This window comes from Stegodyphus dumicola, chromosome X1 (assembly GCF_044657685.1).
Source record: "Stegodyphus dumicola isolate Sdum_Otavi_A_Nest chromosome X1, ASM4465768v1".
Classification (NCBI taxonomy): Eukaryota; Metazoa; Arthropoda; class Arachnida; order Araneae; family Eresidae; genus Stegodyphus; species Stegodyphus dumicola.
In genome coordinates this window covers 213016896-213037645 of record NC_140780.1, presented here as the reverse complement: position 1 = coordinate 213037645, position 20750 = coordinate 213016896, and positions in this window count along the sequence as shown.

Below are 20750 nucleotides of genomic sequence, written 5' to 3'. Positions count from 1 at the left end.
ATTTTATTTCGAATTTTCTACATCAGCTATTATTTAAAAAATTAAAAAATATTATCTTAAATACAGTATTATACTTCGTCAAGTGATTTTGATGTAATTAAATATGAAAGCCAAAAAATGTAAAGCGCAGTTTTGTTTTGGTATTTTAATAATTCAAACAGTTTACAAGAAAACCATGAAGCATAAACACTTTATAATTGATATATTAACACACATATAAAAGCGCAAGGTAATAGAGAATTGGTCATTTTGAAAAATGAAAGTTTCTGTAAAAGCTCATGAAATTTAACAAAAGATGCTATTTGTAGATATATAAGTTAATAAAATTCCCTCATAAAAGAATAAACCTCATCTGTTTCATAAAAGGGAATGAGAATATAAGAGCCGTTAGAAAAATACGCAGTGTCTGCACATCGAGTTCTAGAAAAGCGAGTGAAAATCGAGCCGTAATCTGGTAGAAGAGCCCGTGAGTGAGAGAAAGGATGACCGTAACGGCTGAGTAATCGCTATGAAAATCAAATGTATCAATCAAACGTTTCCAGGATATGAAGAATCATCAAAGGAGAGTCGTTCCGGTGGAAGACGAATGGCCATTTCCATTAGAAAAGAGTTCTTTCCGTCATCTGAAGAATGGCCATCAAGAGAGAGGAACTCGTCGAGTGATCCGCGGCAAATATTGAAACTACACTTTTCTTTTTGAGGCCATACTTTAGGGCGCACGTTTTCGACGTTCATCAGCGAATGGTCAAAAATAATTTGAACCAAATGACTTAAATGGGGCAACAATTAGTGAGCGCAAATTCCTATAATAGAATCCGAAGATTACTCTGTAATGTTCATAGCTAAAGCATTTCGAGGCGGAATAGGCAGTTTAGACATTGCAATAATCGTTATCAGGAGTAAAATGTACATAAAAGTTAGCTAAACAGACTCAGGTTAGGTAGCATGATACAAATTTTACTTGGCTTGATAGAAAGTACCCACAAAAATTGCATGGGAAATAAAATATATTGGATTTACTCGTGTTTAAGAAATGCTAAGTGCGCACTTGAGACAGAATAAATACTGAAAAAGTTTTAAAGTGAATTCGTGTAAGAAATTGGAAGTTTCTTAGACTGTCAAATGGATATCAGCAACATTTTCCACTGTTCGTAGTATTTTATACTGAAAAGTGGCAGAGAAGTACTGAAAAATTTATTTCACTTTAATAATACTTTCCCAATTTAAATAAAAAAATCTAAGAACTAAATTAAAAATTAAAAAACTGGAATAAATAAACAATAAATTAAATAAAAATAAAAATGCATTTTGCACTGCAACTGTGAAAATTATGAAATTATGAATGCACTTAAAACTACCTCTGGTATAATCATGAATTTATTACCAATAGTTAACAGAGCACCGTGCAACTTTTCAAGAATTTTTCAGAAAATTTCTTGGTAGTTGGACATTAATTGATGTTGTTTGCAGTAGCATAACTAAATATTTACTGTTTATGTATTCGCCATTGACTTTAAAAAATGCAATTAAAGGTGATAACTATTTATGTTTTGCATGTGGCAATATAGCGCAAAAAATTGGCGTTTTTCAAGTAAGTACTTATATATAATATACGTATATGATAAAACATATCAAGAAAACTACCTTCCCCAGCCTTTATTGTCGCAACCATCGGTTGTAGACATATACTTCCAATTACAAGAAATTTTTCACAAGAAAGACAAATATTCATGTTCTGACATTAAAAAAGGAAATTAGTTTGGCAAAAATTACGAAATCTCACATTGATCACATTCCCTTTGTGCCTGTGCTTATATTTATGAAAATGTTATATTCATCATAAAAAATAAAATGCAGAAATTTGAATCTCATGCAAAAGAATGGAACGAGGTATTTCAATGTAAAGTTGGAGATTATATTCAGGGGTCGTACACAAATTGAAGAGCGACATATTTACATTTACACGGAACTAAAAAAAACGTGTTAGTTTATAAGAAGTGTCTAGAGTCTAGACACTTTTTCTAAAGTGTAGTTTAGAAAAGTACACTTTAGAAACTTTTTCTATAGTATTGTACACTAAATAGACACTTTTTCTAAAGTATAGTGTGTATACTAAATAGATTAAGTGACGAGAACTTTTTGAATATATGTATATTGCCATAAAAGATATTTATCAGTATTTTTTTCAAAAGAAAAATTGTATTCACTGAAGCTTATAGAATTTTATTTCATTTAATGGGGCGTAGCCAACAATACAAATAGATGCATGCATACAGAGTCGTGATTAGGTATTTTTTGTTATTTTTTCGTAACCATGATTTTACATATCATGGTTAATGCACTGCTTTGGCACACAATGATAAATAATGCATAGAAAACAACATTAATGGATGTGTTATTTGTTGCTAAATGGAGAAATCAGCACCAATGTTTCCCTACAAAAGGGTTTCTTCCAATTCTCTAGTGACAATGGGAACTGTGTAGCATCTTGTTGTCTTCAGATTCAAAACCATTTTCTTTTATAAAATTACCTCAAAATTTTAAACTTTTTGTCGTATTATTTACTACCCAATATAAACTAATATAATAATATAGTCATTATAGTCTTAGATTATATGCTTATATATCTTTAAAGTGAGGACATTTATATTTTTCTGTAAAGGAAAATATGTTCAAAAATAAGGAAAGAAAACTTCGTTTCGCTTAAAATCTGTAGAATACTATATCCGAGAGTCATTAATGAAATGCATCCAGGAATGATCTTATACTTTGTTTCAGATACTTCATTTCAGTTTCTGCATTACCTAGTTCTTCTTTTGCAGCACTAATGCATACTTGTTTCATTATAAAAATTTTCGAAATTCACATGACCTAATTATGAAAAGTTTTCCACCCTCAAAACACTTAAGTGCACATTTGGCAAAAATAAAATATATTTCTTTTCTCTTCTAATATATTCAGATAATTAAATCACACACGCTTAAATCAAATAACCGCGAAACATTATTCTTTACAATTTGCACCACTGATTCTTGAAATAAGAATTTTCAGAATATTTACATATGTATATTATCTAGCTTGTAAAGAAAATACGGCCATCCTAGGACATAATACTTCCGTTGCAAAATACCATTGGTAAAATACTAAAGGAATTAAATGAATGATATTACATTATTAAGCGGTATTTTATCAACAACAACATATTATATAATATGTCAGTTAATACTGATGAAGCAAGAAAGGAAAATTTCCTATTGCTGATTGTAGGAACTCGTAGAAAGGTTTTTTGAACCAGTTCAATTTTCAAGTTATTTTCTCGCCTATCACTAAAATTCATGACTCGACTTTTAAAGATTCTATTTCTAACTTTAATTCTTGGGGGATGTATAGCATATATGGTTTAAGATACATCGGCCATATAAATGAGTGTTAAAATTTTGTATCAACGAACAGGAATTTTATGTCTGAAAAGGCGAAATTAACAACTTTACGATAGCTAACCACTGATGAAAACTTAATCATAATTTTGACTGTGGGTCTGCAAAAATTATTTAAAAAGCTTCTTCCATTGTGGAATTCTACTTTCATGAAGCTTTTCATATTCACAAAGATTTATGTTGTTTAGTTAAAATCGAATGCAGTCCTTTTTACTGCTTATAAAATTCTATTAACTTACGTTTTTCAATGTCGTTACTGTTTCTGCTGATAGAGGGCATTACCTTCTAGTTCACCTTACTGTTACGCCCACTGGTTTTTCAGACTTGCAGATTTCTTTGCTCCTGATGAAGAGGGACCTGTACCTGTTTGCCCTCGAAATCGAATGAGATCTTAACTAAATCTGCGCCAAACTCAAGGTTGTTGCTTTCATGAATTTATTTAGATTCATTTCAAGCAGCTGAATTGCTAATAACAGGAAATTGTGAATTTACCGAATTCCAAATAACTGTAAAGGATATATGTTAGGGGTTTCACAAAAATCGTTCCTAGAAAATAGAAAAAAATAGAATATAAAGAGAACTCCCAATGTAATTCCTACGGAAAGCAAATTTTAAATTATAGACGCTTTTCTTTTTGAACTTAAATAAAGCTAAATAGTGTCACTTGAAATAAAAGAAAAAAACATTAGCATGAATGGCGAAATTTGTTGTGAGTATTCAGAAGATAAATGGAAAACACGGATAAAATTTGAACTCAAAAAATTTCAACGGTTGTCGAACCCCAAAATTCCTTAAGAAAATAAGATGGTTCCTTCAAACCGTAGCTGTCAGCTGTATGTCTGGCCAGATTTCAAACCCAATAATTGATGTCTCTTCTGGGTTTCAAACTAAAAGATTTCTACCCATTTTTGCTGCACCTGCCTAGGAAAGTCTAAACATTTGAATCGCACAGCGAATCGATGGAGCTGTACGGCGAATCAATACAGAAAAAGAAATAAGTGCACACTCTACTTTCAGAATAGTTTTGGGAAAGAAATATTTTTTTTCATATTTCTGAAGACAATAATAAACAATTTAATATATTCCTCAATATTATTACTATTTCCTTTAAAGAGATTTAAAAGCAATAAGTATTCTCCGCGAAATACATTAAGTATTTTCAATCGGTAAGAAGGAAATTTTTTAATATGATTGATTAATGCATAGCTCGGAGACTGTAGCAAACACATTTAGTTACAAATATATTCCTCTTACACGCATTCTCTGGCAAGTACTGCACTAAAATTCATTATAATTCAATGCAGTAAAGCTCAGAAGAATACTTTTTTAGTATAATTCTAACATTTAAAAGTTTTGTTTACTAAACCGTTTAAAATATTTCAATACTTGTTTGCTAAATCTATTGAAGAAATCAATAATGACACTGTTTGGAAGTATAGTATTATTCTACTGCATTTCCAAATTATTTTTACTAAATTGTGTAATGAAAAGATTTGTATTAATATTTTTTAGTTTGCTTTTACTTAAGAAAGATTAAAGTGTATTTCTTCGGAAACAGCAACAGTAAATATTTGGAGAGTTTAAGAATCTTAAATTTCTTGGAATAATTAGTAAGCTCGTAGTATTGAGAAGTCAGCTTTTTCTTAACCGCATATGCATTATTTTTCTCTACTCTATTCATTCCAGTAAAACTTTCAGTTAATTATACTGTTGTGTATAATTAACTCTCATGTCCCTGCCAAACAAATCTCATCTCTGAAGTTTTATTTATTTATCTTTTTCATTTTATACTTATATTACATAGTTAAGTCTTATATATTTCATATATAAGCTTGTGGAGATGAGAGCAGTTTAGAAGCAAGAAATTTGCCTTGCTGAAATTGAATTCAAGATCTTGAGTTATCAGATTGATGAGCTGTAAGCTACATTACTGTAGGAAAGTGTTCAATTCTTACAGCCAGATAAAATTTTATATGAATAAAACTTTGGCTTAGTATCGTTTAGTGCTTCTAGGATAGTGTTTGTTAATTTAATATTATTGCAGAATTTCTTCAGTATAGAAAGAAACTCCGAATATTAAATAATAAAATGCTATAATTAAAAAAATAACAAGAAATGTAAAGAGATTTTAATAATGTAAAGTTTTATTATATATATATATATTAAGAATTATATAAACACAATTAAACAAAAATCTATTTCTACATGCAAAATTCTTTCATAAAGAAGAGAAAAAATGTCTTAATTCGAAAAAAGAAATTTAATTTTAAGAAGAATTCTTGCAAAATTTATTTTAATGATTGAACTTCGAATTCGCATATCAGCAGTGGCGATATGCTTTGCGCTTACACGAAAATAACACTTGTCACGTGCATGCTCTATAATGAGTAATAAATCACAACTTTCCTTTAGGTAAGTTATTATATTCGATACTTATCAAATTTCTTTTAAGAATGTTTTCATATAATTGAATTGTTTGCATTAGACTGGTCACTTTTTTGAACATAACTGCTGGTAATTCGATTTTTATAATCGTTGAATAGGTTAAACTTGGTGATTATTTCTTGATGTAAATTCTAGTAATGATTTGAAACTTTTCACTACCTGCGTTTAGATCACAGCTTGAGAAACAAATTCAAATATCATTTAGAAGTGGTAGAGAATGCAAACTGTTTTGCCATTCTGACAAGTTACTAATTTAATAATACTCATCTCTTCAAAACGTTCCCTGAAAAGTCAGATCACGAGAGTGAAACTAACATTAGGTGAACATGGCTGTCAAATTGTGACAAAATGCTCTGTAGAAGACAAGTACGAAGATAAATATTTCCAACACAACGCTATTCGTATTGTAGTTTAAATAAAGATAGAGAAGATTCTGATCTTTCCGTAAAATGCCACATTACGGGCAAAAGAAGTCTCTAAAAAGTGTAGGTTTCTTTGATCAAAATACGATCCATCTAATGTTATAACTAATATGTATTCGAGCTTTCTTTCACTTCACCGTATTCTCTTATCAAGATAGATCTATTTGTTTAATGTTTCTAGTTACAACTAATTCATGCCAGATGCAAGAGATACAATCGCAGTGCTTCCAGGAGCATCGTAGTAAGTGTACGTGTTCCATTACATTTTATAAATTGACTAAATAATGATTTTTATATTTTTAAGAGAATTTCTCTACAAACATTTTCCACGAACTTCCAAAAAACAGAATTTTTCGTATAATTGAACTTAGCAATGAATACATTATTTGAAGTAAATTATATTATTAACTGATGCCACCTGCAGACAGCTGTTTCTCTAATTCGTTCCTTTATAGACGAACAGATTTAAAATTGGGGCGGGGGAAGATATTTCATATCATACGCCTAAAAACTATCTGTAGAAACATAAGAAGGAAATGAAACAGGCCTTTTAATTTTTTACACTTTTTTGAGGTGTCAGTAAATATTGCAGAAACCATAGCTTGCTACACAAAGTACTTTACAAATTCTGTAGGTTAATATTGGGATTTTACTAAGATGATTTATGAATTATTATTCCTTATTTATCAATCATTTTTCCCCAAACTGCAAACAGCTGAACAAAAGTGTAATAGTATTCAAAACTTTCACATTTCTTTTAATGAACCTATATATATATTAATGCCAGGTGAGTGATACATTCCACCGGATTTCAACCATGAGGCAGTTATATATACTGATAATATATATGACTTAAATAAACACACAAATATTTGAAATAACAACTTAAATTGTTTTTGGTCTCAACTAGTTTTGCTACTAAATACATAGTTCTTGCGATTTTCAGAGGTATAACATAAACGAATATTTCTTTTACTCATTTTCTACATCTGAAGAAAACGATTAATATATCGACGGAGGTCTACTTGACCGTTCGGCCTAATAGATTTCTGCTAGTATAGTTAAAATTAAATCGCTCTTACCTTAGGGTAAAAACCGTTTCTATATTATCCATGATAATTATTATATAACCTACATTATCTATTAGATCAATGCTTCTCAATTTTTTTTCAAATGGAGATCACTTTTTATAAATCTGAAAGTTTTACGAATCACCTTAATTTTATCTCCTTCAAGAGCAATTTTGGCATGTATTATTACCAGTGTATTTAAAGTTTTAAAATAAAATTAACTAAAGTAATTTAATTTTATATTATTATTAAATAATTAAATTAATAGAAGAAAATGTATATTTGTTTTTAATAACTCAAGAATAAAGCAGTTCGGATAATCATTACCTTACTACATAAAACACTGAATAAATGTTGGTACTCACGTTAATGAGATGGATGAATTTTCTGATTTGTTGCTAAGACTAGAGTGAGAAGTTCGTAAGTAGAATAACCGATAATAAATTTCATAAAAACTCAGTCTTAGGAAAAAACTGACAGACGATTATGTAATATCTAATTCTGAGACTTTCAGCTATAGTGTAATAGGCACAGTTAATTTCAACTTTATTCTTTTTACCTTTTTTTAGAACACAGAAGACCACAAGGCCAGACTTTGCAGATTCTAGATTTGGAAGCGCTGATTTAGATTACTCAAGAAGAGTTATTGCCATTCTAAGTTTAGAAATTTCTGTATTATAATTTATAATTAAAAATTGTGTTTCCTGAGTTCAAAATTTACACAACAGGAACCAAAAATGGTACTTATTATACACTTCCCCTGTCAATAATACATGAGCATGTTCGAAGCCATGCTACATAGGAAACATTAGGCAGCAGTATTAGAGGTTTTTCAGAGGATAAATGTAGTAATTTTGAGTTTTCTCCCTAAACAGAAATCAGATGAGGAAAGTATTGGTTCCACTTCCTGAATGGTTCCAACCCTTGACTATGCAGTAGGCGGTTAGGGTTTCAAACTCTAGTCAGTACCCATATCATTAAATTGGGGCTCGATCTAAATAGAATCTTTGAATAACTAATGGGACCCTCGATCTTTGTTGCATTTGGCTTTAGCTGTAGACATGAAATGGATCCTGCCAGTAGATTTAAGCTTCTCAGCCAAACATTAGGTCTTAACAAAGATTTCATACATAGGGAAGCTCCAATAGAACATTTCTGTCTTTTTTCAAATGCATTATATAATGCCATCAAAATAAGAACTTCTCGAAAACAACCCATTTATGTTAAGAAATTTCTATGCATAGTTTTTAAGTTTACATAAAAATTCAATTTTCATATAAATTTTCAATGCTTCTAACTTTACACAAAATGCAAGAGGAAACTTATTTATGTAAAAAATATTATTCAAATCATTTAACTGATTTAGCAAATAACATTTTCTGCACGCTTATTGAATACGTTTTTCTCGGATTCCAGCACTGGAGAATATCTTGAGATCAACAGCTTTAAGGTTTCCGCCATTCAGTGTGATAGTAAAATAATGTAAGCAATTTGCAATAAATCTAAGTAGTTTTGGCGCATTGATAAAAACATACTCGTGAATCGTACTTAGACTATGCTGCATTACAGAATTTTATGTCTCATTCTTAGAAAATGGATGCGGATCAAGATGGGAGAAAATATTACTGCTTCGTATGTTGTGTATACACAATATTATGTTGTGTGTAATCATTGTATGAAAGAGTGTAAAATATTGCAGCAAAGTACGCAGTGTATAATAAAATAATTGGCACTTATCAGCTACCGTCATATGATTTAGTAAGTTCAGTATCAAAATTAAAGTAAAAATTGGAAAGAAAGAGCCTGAAATTTATTCTACCAATTCATTTGTAATTTATATTTACATACCTTAAATGCACTAAAGAGAAGTTAGTATTACTGCATTCTTCAAGGATAAAAAATTATTAAATATTCAAAGCGTACTGTCTTTAAAATTATATGATATTGCTGTCAGAAAATTGATGTAAATGAAGTGAAATTATCATGCATTATTTACATTCTCAAAGAACTATACATACTTGTTTAGAAATCACGTGTTATTTATATTCTTCAACAATATGTACTTACGAAACATAACGTAAAGAGTATTAAAGCGAAGGCTATGTATTTAGAAGATACATCTTGATTAAACTTCAAGAAAGACATTAGTCAGACCGGAATTGTAGATTAAACATTTAAATTAAAATGAAATATTATCCTGAATAATTTTAGATAATCAAATGCATAATTAATGAAATTTGAACGGATAACACCTATTATTTTCTTAAGAAAATTGTATTTTAAGTTTGATGATAAGTGTAGAGAAATTATTCTCAAGTCATCTTGAATATTTCAACAAGATGCAAAGATTTGTTTTTTAGATTTTTGTCGTCAATATTTTTCCTTGTTTGCACAGAAAATTTTAGTGTATTTTACAGCATACGCGTTCGATAACAGACGAAGAGTTACTCTAAAAATCAAATAACAGTAAAATGTACTGTGCTGAATACTCTGAAAACCTAAAGAAGAGACTTTGTTTTAAATTATTCGCTCTGTTGAATTGCATTGCTTTACATGAAAATGAAATTTGAAGGAAAATTTTCTTTTAACTGCTTTTAATAAAATGAAAAGGAAAACTTTTTAAATTGTAATAGATGTCAATAACTTAGCTGAGTGCTTCATAACGTTAGAATAAATACTTTTGTTTTCCTGTTATTTACAACAAAAGTGACCTTAATTAGCAGTTGTTTACAGCATGCAAATTATATTTTTAAGATTCTTTAGAAGTAAACTATTTCTGCTTAGGAAACTTAATTTGAAAATCTATAAAACATAAAAACGCGTTGCTTTTAAGTAAAATCTATTTAAAATTTTTCATAATTCGTAATGTTTCTAATAAATTTTTTATTTGTAATTTCTTTGCTTATTCGAAATGGAGGAATATTGTAAATTTAGAACTCATATCACCTAGAAAATTTTAAATCTTAGATTTACATAAATCTTAGGCTTCGATTTTTAGGCGTTTGCAAAAAAATAGCGGTCGCTCTTCATCATTTGCGCCTGTTGAAAGTAGATGCAGAACTAAGGAACAATTTTATTTATGCGTTAGTCAGATAAGAAAAAAATTTACGACGTTTAAGCCTCATAAAATATTCATTATTCTGGCATTTTAATCTACTGTACAATAATTTCTCTTGAGACTAGGATACTTTCTGACTTAAATCAAAATTTTCTTTTCTATATTAGATAATAAATGCATTCATCTTTGAAAAGTTGACACATTTTCGAAAGCAAGGGATTAAAGATAAAGATTTTGAGAAGAGAATGAAAGAATGTTAACGGCTTAATTATTATTATAAGTGCCTATTGGCGTTTAATGGAATTTCTAAATTTCTCTTTGCTAGATAATTGTTTATGCGGTAAACTGATGTAATTTTAATATAATGGTTCACTGGACAAGCTCTACACAATCTAATTTTTCTTAAAAATCGCTTCAATGAATAAATAGCAAAGTATTACAGATTGTTAGAATGATTTTCCGACTGTTAGAATTTTTACCTTTTTTTTGTCATAAATTTTGAGCTTCTATTTAGGAAAGTAAGCGAATGTAATTTTCAAAGTTAATCAGTTAAATAGATAATTTCGTTTTATTTTGAAGGTGAAAAGGGCGGTTCAGTGTACAGCTTATCTCTCAACAGAGTAAAAATTTATTAAAAACTGTTTTAGATCTTGCTGAAAGAAATGCATGAAACTGAATGACATTAGCTGCCTTCTTGAGAAAAGGAATTAGCTCATTTATTTGGAAACCTTCTTGAAGATATATAAAAATCACGTTAAAGAAAAGGATGAAATGTGTCAAGTAAAAGGATTGCAAGTGTGCAGCGAAATGCGTCTGTAGCTGTGGTCTCTTGTAAACAATTAATAATTTGCAAAGTAAACTTTAACTTATTCTCAACTCAAAATGAGCATATGTACAATAAATACAGCAACTGAAGTAATTTAAAAAAATTCCTGATTTTGTAAATGCATTATAACCAACTGGTCGGACCTTTCCGCCCCAAACCCGTCTCAAACTAAACTATTTCATTCATGTAGAGAACGCTACTTACTTTTCAGTTTAACATTTATGAAAACCAGTTTTTATGACTGTCCCCGGGTATTGTGGTCGAGCAAAACTTCCAAATACATTCTGAACATTCTTCATTCTCCATTCGTCTTGATAAGGCATCTCTATTACTCATTTTTATGCTTGGACAATATATCACATAGATATCTTTTTGTATTTTGTATTCTCCAATGCAGTAATATAGAGCCCTGAGACGCACATTTTGTAAAATACGGCAAATTATAGTCGGTGCTTAGTTCAAATTGGATCAGGAAATCCATGATTTATATATCTTTAATCACCATAAAATATCATTTGCCACAACAGAAGTCTATAGCATATGATATATGCCACTGTTACCGATCTCGAGTAAACTTCAGATTTGCATAGATTATAGGTCAAAAGCGTTCATTGAATTATTGATATACGAAAGCTGCAACTTCAGCGTAAGAAGCATCAGGCAGTGTGATGAATTATTATTCTAAAACTTGTACATAGAATGACAGGGCTTCAATTAATGCATCTGTAAGTTTCTCAAATACCATGTCATCCTCTTTCGATCGTATTTCATAGAGTATTTTCTTCTTGGTAAGATCAGTAGATGGAAACACTAATTCTTAATATTTTGGAACGTAGTCTATTTAGAAATGACATTGATCTAATAAACTTCTAAATTGTTTCTTTGCCTTCTGTTTTTACATGCTATAAATAGGTTTTATTTACTGAGGATCCGTTTAGTGCTTAATAGACCCTGTTACGTGACCCAAATATCAAAACTCGAATACACTTAATAGGTGTTTCCGCTAAATGAGCGGTACGCAGACAAGGGGTCTTCTGGCATACAGCCTCTACCTCATAAAGCCTCCTTCTCTACAAGCTTTGGAAGAGATACGCTGCAACACCGAATTCAACAGGACCCAAAAATTTCACACAATCTTTCACTCAATTGACCTCAAATGCGCCTTTGAAACGCTCTGATGAACCTGCAACCAAGCAAGCCCTCAGAAAGCTCATTGATCAGCAAATCTTTATCATACATTCGTCAGTTATCTCCAAAGACCCTAATTTAATCATTGCCTACAATCAAAGTATAACCACCAAAGTATGTACAACAAAGAGGCTACCGCCAGGGCTCTTATGCGAGCGCTATACTTTAGAACATCACTTTTAATTCTATGCAGTAGTTACCAGCTGGCCAGACTACATACATCTCATCGCATATGTGGACGACGGGGCATTCCTGGTCAAAGGACGAACTCGAACAATGGAGCACCAACTTCTGTAGACTGTTTATAGCCTTGCGTCGTAATCTCAAACTGGAGATCTCTGAGGAAAAATCAACGGACTTTATAATTCTTAAGCCGTGAACTAACCTCGCATGAAATCCATGAGTCATGCTTGAGAGGAAGACCATCAAAATCGTCCAAGAATTACAATACCTGGGTCTTAAATGGTACAAAGGTTCTGCCTGAAATAGCTAGAACATACGCTCTGGCTACTCACTGAACAACATACCCACTCTTCTGACAGTCTTAAATCACGAGTACTCCTCTCCATCCATTGTCAATATGCAGCATCTTCTGCAAACAGTACCCATAAACACATACAAATTGTATGGGTATAGCGCACTTAGGCCTGACGGGCAGTGAAACAGCCTACAAACTTTCTTAAGGATGCAAGTAACAACACAAATATAAAGGAAATCAACTCATTTTATTTGTATTCGTAATTGTATTTGCATATTCTGTCAATCGCAAGGTACATATTCTGCTTTTGCACTAGGTTCATTTTAATATATATATTATGTTTTTTGCCCTATTCAAAGTAATCAATCACTGAACCATCCTGTGTTTTTAAAAGAAGAGACTGTAAAGTAAGTTTCCCATGTATATACAATTTAATATATGTTCTCTATGTGTTTGTTAATGTCGTAGTTCATGCGTAATTTTTATAATTGCTATATTTGTATATGTGTATGCCTTAGACGTATATGCTTTTGTGTTTGTTACCAATGTATATGTGTTTATGTGTATGCCAAAAGTTCTGCAAACAATCCGGCTATAGTCGGCCTTTGTGTGCATGGGACCCCAGGAAGTTGTTGCTTCTAACCATAAGAAGACCTGCTTACCTGTGTTAGCTACTACGTGAGCTGTGTATTGAGGAGCTGCCCAGATGGGGCAGTGGTTAATGAGGTTGATTGTCGTACCCAAGACCCCAGGATCGAATCCCAGAGAAAGCATATATGTTTGTAAGCGTATAAGATCTGAGAGTCAAAGAAGCACTCAAAGTACATGACGAGCTGAAACTCACTCTAGAGGCTGGTGGTAGGGAAAGAGGGTGGAAGGCCCCTTGGATCACTCCCATGATATTTTCTCTTGGAATTCCACGCTGGACCAGAAGCTTAACAGTTAGATTGGTACAGCAATACTTCTATCACCTGAACAGGATGAACATGTATGTACAGACGATCTGAATATACACAGAGGTGCTAGTCTAGCTTCTACCTGTACTTACGCACTGAAGAGAGTTCCTGATCAGTATAGCCGGAACGGTAAGCTCAAATGTATTGTAAACGCAATAATCTCTCCCTAAACCTTCAGCTGCAAAGGTTTTAAGTAAGAGATGTAAATAAAGTTTTATGAAATATAGAAGGAAATTAGTAATGTGCGTATCTCCAAAGTTGTCATCACCACATAATTTGGAGTAAACATAGTTTTTGAAATTTCATGTAGCTACGTTATATTGTACAGAGGGGGTTTACACATTTTTAGAATGATTTTAATAGAAAACGAAAAAAGAATTTTTTTTAAAGCAGATTGTTTGGAATAAACGTTTTCTGGAACAGCTTATTATTTGAATTGAGAAATATTGCTTGCGAATTAAAAATTTTTCTTCTTTCCATATGTCGCATATAAACAAGCTGTGGATTTAAAGATATATTTTTCGTTTTCGGAAGAGAAATATTCCTATTCGATAATTCAGAAACGTTGCGAAATTCATGATATGAAAATTTCGAAGTGCAAAATAAGCAATATGATTAATCGTGTTCAAGAATAGAATTTAATCACACAAATATTTACGAACTTCAGAAATAAATTCAATGGACTGTAGAAATTTTACAATTACATCTGTTAACAGAATTTTACACACATATATGAGAACTTACATGTTCTTACTCGGATGGACACTCTTGCCATCCACACCTTAACATACATATTACATAACCGAATTTTCAGCTCACTCAATACATGGCGCTTACTTTTCCACGTTGTTCTTTTCTGCTCGTGGTTGCCAGATTACTCTAGTTAAGCAATACTCTCATTAGATCTTGGCGCCACTTCACTTCTGCGTTAACCAATCGGAAAGGGAAAAACCATCAATCATTACTTCTACATGGAAAGAAGACTTCAAAAGAATACCCGAAAGGTACAGACTGTTTCTAAAGTTTTTAAAGTTAAATCGTTGGTAATAAGAGAATACCTTTCCAAACAGAAATCCTTTACAAAGTCTTTAAATTCATCTGTAGCAACAATAAATAAAATATTAAACCAAGATTTACAACTTAAAAAAGCTGAAAAGCATAATGTTCGCTAGCTTATGCCTATGCATGTGGCTCAGAGGAGAACAATTTGTAGAATCCTGTATGAAAAATATTTAGCAGGATTTAAATTGAAATACATTGTGATACTTTATGAAACTTGAATTTATCTAAATGACTTCCACAACAAGAAAGTCCTATTATTATGGAACACGAAGAAAAAGTGTACAAACTTCGTTCCGTCAGTGTAAAGAAAGTTTCAGTAAGAGGCTTATGATTGTCACAGAATTCGCTTATAATACAAAGTGAGAAGTATGAAGAGTTAAAAAATATTAAAATCAACACAACGTACTATCAAGAGAAACTTTTACGTCCGATACTTACAGAAGAAATTCCATTATTTTCAAAGAGTGATTCATCATCAAGACAAAGTAAGATGTCATATGTCGAAAAGTACCACTGTATTCCTTGAAAAACAAAGACTGATACATATATTGGATTCATACCTTTCCGACGTATTCCTGCAAAGTTCTCTGACGTTGCACTAGGCACTATTGTTGATTTTGTTCTCTTGAAAAGGGCTCTTTCTAGGTTGCAAACCCGCCACGAGTGATAGACTGGAAAGTAGTGGAAGTATAATGGAAATAAATACCTTTGGAAATTTTACAGGAATTCCTTCTGTGAGGAAAATCACGATACAGACTTGTAGCTCAGAAAAAAAAACTATCAGATCCAACATTTAAAAAATATCCAATACATTTTAATCGGTCCAAAGTCGGTTTAAAAATGTGTAAACACCGTCCGTTTATTGAATGGTGTTAAAAATATTACGGAAATGAAGAAAAATAACGCCTTAGGTTTTTCATTAAATTCTCAAAAACGCTCCTGTCTAATTCTAAAACCTTGTAACTTTTTATCAAAATTATGAGTTATAGGACATTGTTGAATCGCCAGGGAGCACTCACATCTGTAAGGACATGAAAGTTTTGGGAAAATGTATGAGACTGAAGTGAGAATTTATGCAGTTTTTGAACTAGATGCGCATACCTTTAAAAGAATTAAAGATAAAGAATTTTACATTATGTATACATCTTTTAATACGGTATAATGTAAAAATGAAGAAAAGAGAGTTTTCTTCTTCATTATCACCTTGTTTTGTTAACGTTTGGTTCGTTCATAGTTCAGCTGACTATTTCACAAGCTAATTGAAAAATGTATCAAACTTTTTAAACTTTAGAAACATTCTTTTTAAAACACCCTGCTTCCTTACTAAATGAATAGAATCCAAGAGTTTAACATATTTATGCTTATATAAAGTTTTTGGACACATTTGAATGTACTGAGATCACGAGAATAAGATATATGTCAATTAATTGTGAAATAATCAGTAATATTCTATTTTATAAAAAGACACAAATAATAATGAAGAATATAAACCAATAATCCAAGCTGCTTCAGAAAGGGAGTACAATGAATGAGAGAAACTGTCTATTTTCTTCGTTTACGAAATTCGTTACTGAATATGTCATGTTCCGTCAAATACGACAAGTTGTTAACGGTATTGGTTCTAAGACGGACAGGTATCTATCTAGCATAAATCAAATTCTCCGAATGAGTAACTGAAATTGTTCTGCTAGGCTATACCCTAAAAGATCATTAAATAAATATAGATACTTTTACTAAAAGAGGACCATTCATCAAAATGGATGGAAACGTTCTCATCGAGCAGAGCCTTATGAAAGACAACATCACTTCATTTTAAATAAGTGTAAACTAAAGCACGAGGTTCCATCAAAATTAATCTCTAATAATAATGTCCAGTATATTTGTCAAGTATTTGAAAAAGTGTGAGTAAGCCTCGATATAAGGCATCTAACAATAGTTCCATATCGGCCTCAGACCAAAAGCTCGTAAACAGAAATATAACTTAATTACAGTGTCTCAAAAAAGTGATGGGACACTTGTGCTTTACAAAAGGAAACTGCAATAAAATAAATTAAAAAAAAACATGTAAAATTTTTTGTGGGTGTGTTTCATACTTAAATTTAGTAACAATTATTACATAACATACATTTTCTCAAAATATTAAAATATTAATTTAATAAAAATACAATTGTTTAGAACGGAGCAGAAAATGGCTCACTTAAGTGATGGGACACTTACTTTTCCATCAAATATTTATCCAAAAATTTTACTTTTTAAAAGGTTTTAATATTTTGTTGGATTTCCTTTTACTTTTAAAACATGATTTAATCTTCTTGGGATGGATTCGAATAATTTTTTTGTGATTTTACCCCATTCTTCTTGAAGCACCGATTTTAATTGTTGTTTTGAAGAAATGGTGTGTTTGCGAATTCTTGATTCCAATTCTTGCCAAATATTCTCTATGGGATTTAATTGTGGAAATTGTGGGGGTGTTTTTATTATTTCAGGACAGTTATACAGCAGCCAGAGTCTAACGTTCAAAGCACTGTGCTTGGGGTCATTGTCCTGGTAGAATTTAAAATCGTTATGAAGGTTCAATTTTCGTGCTGAAGATTTCAAATTTTGATTTAAAATGTCAATATACTTGTACTGATCCATTATACTGTCAATAAAAACAAGATTACCAACTCCAGCGGACGACATACACCCCCATACCATAACTCCTCCTCCACCATGTTTTACTGTTGGCACCAAGTTCTGTTTGCAAAATTCTTCCCTGGGTTTTCTCCACACCAAGATTCTACCGTCAGAACCAAATATATTAAATTTACTCTCATCAGCAAATATAACTTCATTCCAGTAATCATAATTCTTATTTATGTTGGATTTTGCGAAAGTCAGTCTGAGTTTTCTATTCTTTTCACTTACGAAGAATTTTTTCCTGGCTGCTCTACCGTGATATCCAGTAGATCGAATTACTCTTCTAATAGTCTCAGAATTAAACAATTACTCATTATAATGCTTGTAAATCAGCAGCAACTTTAGGAGCACTCATTCTTGGATTTTTTTTTAAATATTTCGAACGATAATTCGCTTTATTCCATTGGATAGCTTTGATGGTCGGCCAGGTCTTCTTTTATCCTAAATCATATGATTCTTTTTATATCGTTTAATGATATTGAAAACTGTTGAATGATTGAAGTTAACTGTTTCAGTAGTTTCTCTAATAGATTTTCCACGTTCAATATGCAAATTAATAACTAATTTTCGAATTCCAGGCAAAGTTTCTTTTCTTTTAGCATTCATGGCTGCACAGAGCTAAAAAACACAAAAATTCCAAAACAAACTGGAGAGAAATACTGCAGACAATTTTATAAATTATTGGCAATTGCTTTTGAGTAAAAATAAATACCCCAAAAGATATTTTTATTGCTTACTTCAGACGATTTTTGTTGCATAGTACGTAGTGTCCCATCACATAAGTGAGCCATTTTCTGCTGCGTTCTAAACATTTATATTTTTATTAAATTAATATTTTAATATTTTGAGAAAATGTATGTTATGTAATAATTGTTACTAAATTTAAGTATGAAACACACCCACAAAAAATTGTACATGTTTTTTAAATTTATTTTATTGCAGTTTCCTTTTGTAAAGCACAAGTGTCCCATCACTTTTTTGAGACACTGCATATCTGCATACACTGCATATCTGCATACATGAAGATTTATCATGGGAGCTAGGATTACTGTGTTAATGATCTTACGTAAGCTTTGATGACTGCTAAATATGATATGACAGGGAAGAAACCTGCTGAGTTATTCTTAGGAAAAAAATAATCATGGCTTTAGATAAGCTTTTTTTTTTTTTTTTTTTTTTTTTTTCGGTGGATGGGGTTTAAAAACGAGAGAAGAAATTAAGTTGAGGTATATTTAAAAGGTTGAAATCCTAATAAATAAATAACGTGTCAAACAAGTGTTGTATTATGACAAGAGAAAACGCGAAGAAACTTTTAGAGTAGAGAAAGGCCTTGAAAGTTAATTATTCGTTGTTTTCAGTATCAGAGAATAATGTCCGGAAGATAAGTGCAGATTCAGAGTTTATGTATTTCAGAGAATACGGGTATCGGTTATTCATTAGAGAACAAATGATAGTGAGGAATATAACGCAAATGGTTATCAAATCGAGCATTTTTATGAGAGGAAATATATGCCACTGTTAAGGGAGGTTCTACGCAGCTAGCCTGTATAAAGTTGCCCAGTTCTTAGACCAGAGGAAGGCAGCTTACAAGAACCCTCCCATCCGCAAAGATAGATATAAAGTTTCCTATTTGATTTAAAGAATGTTCACATCATTGTTAAGTTACTAGAATTGTGTTCTGACCTCAGTCGGAATTTATCGGTCAACACTGTGAGTTTGCACAAAATATTTGGCTACAAATGCAACTATACTGTTATTAAAATTTCAAAGAGTCAAGTTTATTTCAAAACCTACAGAAAAAATGTTAATTTGTACAGAATAATGTTTGAAAGTGTGTACAACTGTACTTAGAATGATTATGAGTGTTCCAAAAACTAATGGATATCTTCATTGAGCAAGTGACGTCCCAGTCGAGCCATAAGCTTCCATAGCTATAATATATTCGTTCCGTATCATTAAAATATACTGTATCTGTTAGTCTTATTAGGAGACAGAAGTTTTGGATATAATGAAAGACACATATGTTTCATATCACACGCATAAAATGGAGAGAAAAGAAAAATGAATATTTGTTGTGCGAAAAAAATTACTTGTGTAGCTATGTAATTTAAGCAGAACAAATGTATTTTATCTTAAAGTTTTTCCAAGTGATTTTTAATTTCAAGAATGGGAGGGAGGAGACAGCAGAAATTTACATATGGAATAATTCTTTGAGAAAATAAATCAGTTTCAGAAAAAAACTAATTCAATTTTTGTAAGTGATAAAAGGTTGAAAGGATTGAAGACAAGTTGCTGATATTATTTCTAACACTGGAACATTAGTAATCATTTGTCACCTTCCTTTAATTTTAAGTACAGTTGCTACTGCTTTTGCTTTGCTATAACAAGCATTCTAAAGGCAAATAACTGAAAATGGACGGTGATGTAACTGCTTAGTTTCTTGCAGAAGGCTTAAAGCGTATAGATCCACTGAAATAGCACCTTGAGTCTAAATCATAATGATTGAAAATTAATTGTGCCATATTATCAATGTTTTGCTTTATTTGTTTTGCATAAAGTGTGACGTTGGACGAAATGCACTGTTTGAGGTTTTTTACTGCTGTAACTGTATTTAATTTACACCTGAACTGTACATTTGGTTTTACTTATTGTCGGATCCGACAACAACATCAGATTGTTATTTCTGAAGCAAATATACATATTATTGGATGAATTAAGAGGATCGATATATTAGTCTGCCTTATTCGATGTAAATATTGGAAACAAATATGTAAAATAACAGATGTTTAATTTTTTATAAATTGTTCTACTATTTTTAATGAAAGAACAAAATAAATTATTTGGCATCAAGGTGACGAAGAAGGACATTTAAAATTTTGAATTTTTAGGAAAAATCGTTCTGGCTAATTTTAATGTAACTGGTATTGATATAAAAGTATATATTTTACAAAATACTGTTTTGAAAATTTAGAAATGTGTAGAAGTAGAAACATATTTATATGATAAAGCTGTTAATATAAAAATCTGAAAATAAAACATTGGAAATAATTATATCAGCTGTGGCAAACTAGGTTATTACTGGTAAAAAAATTGGTAGAAAATACGTAGCATATTGGTTAAATTTTAAAT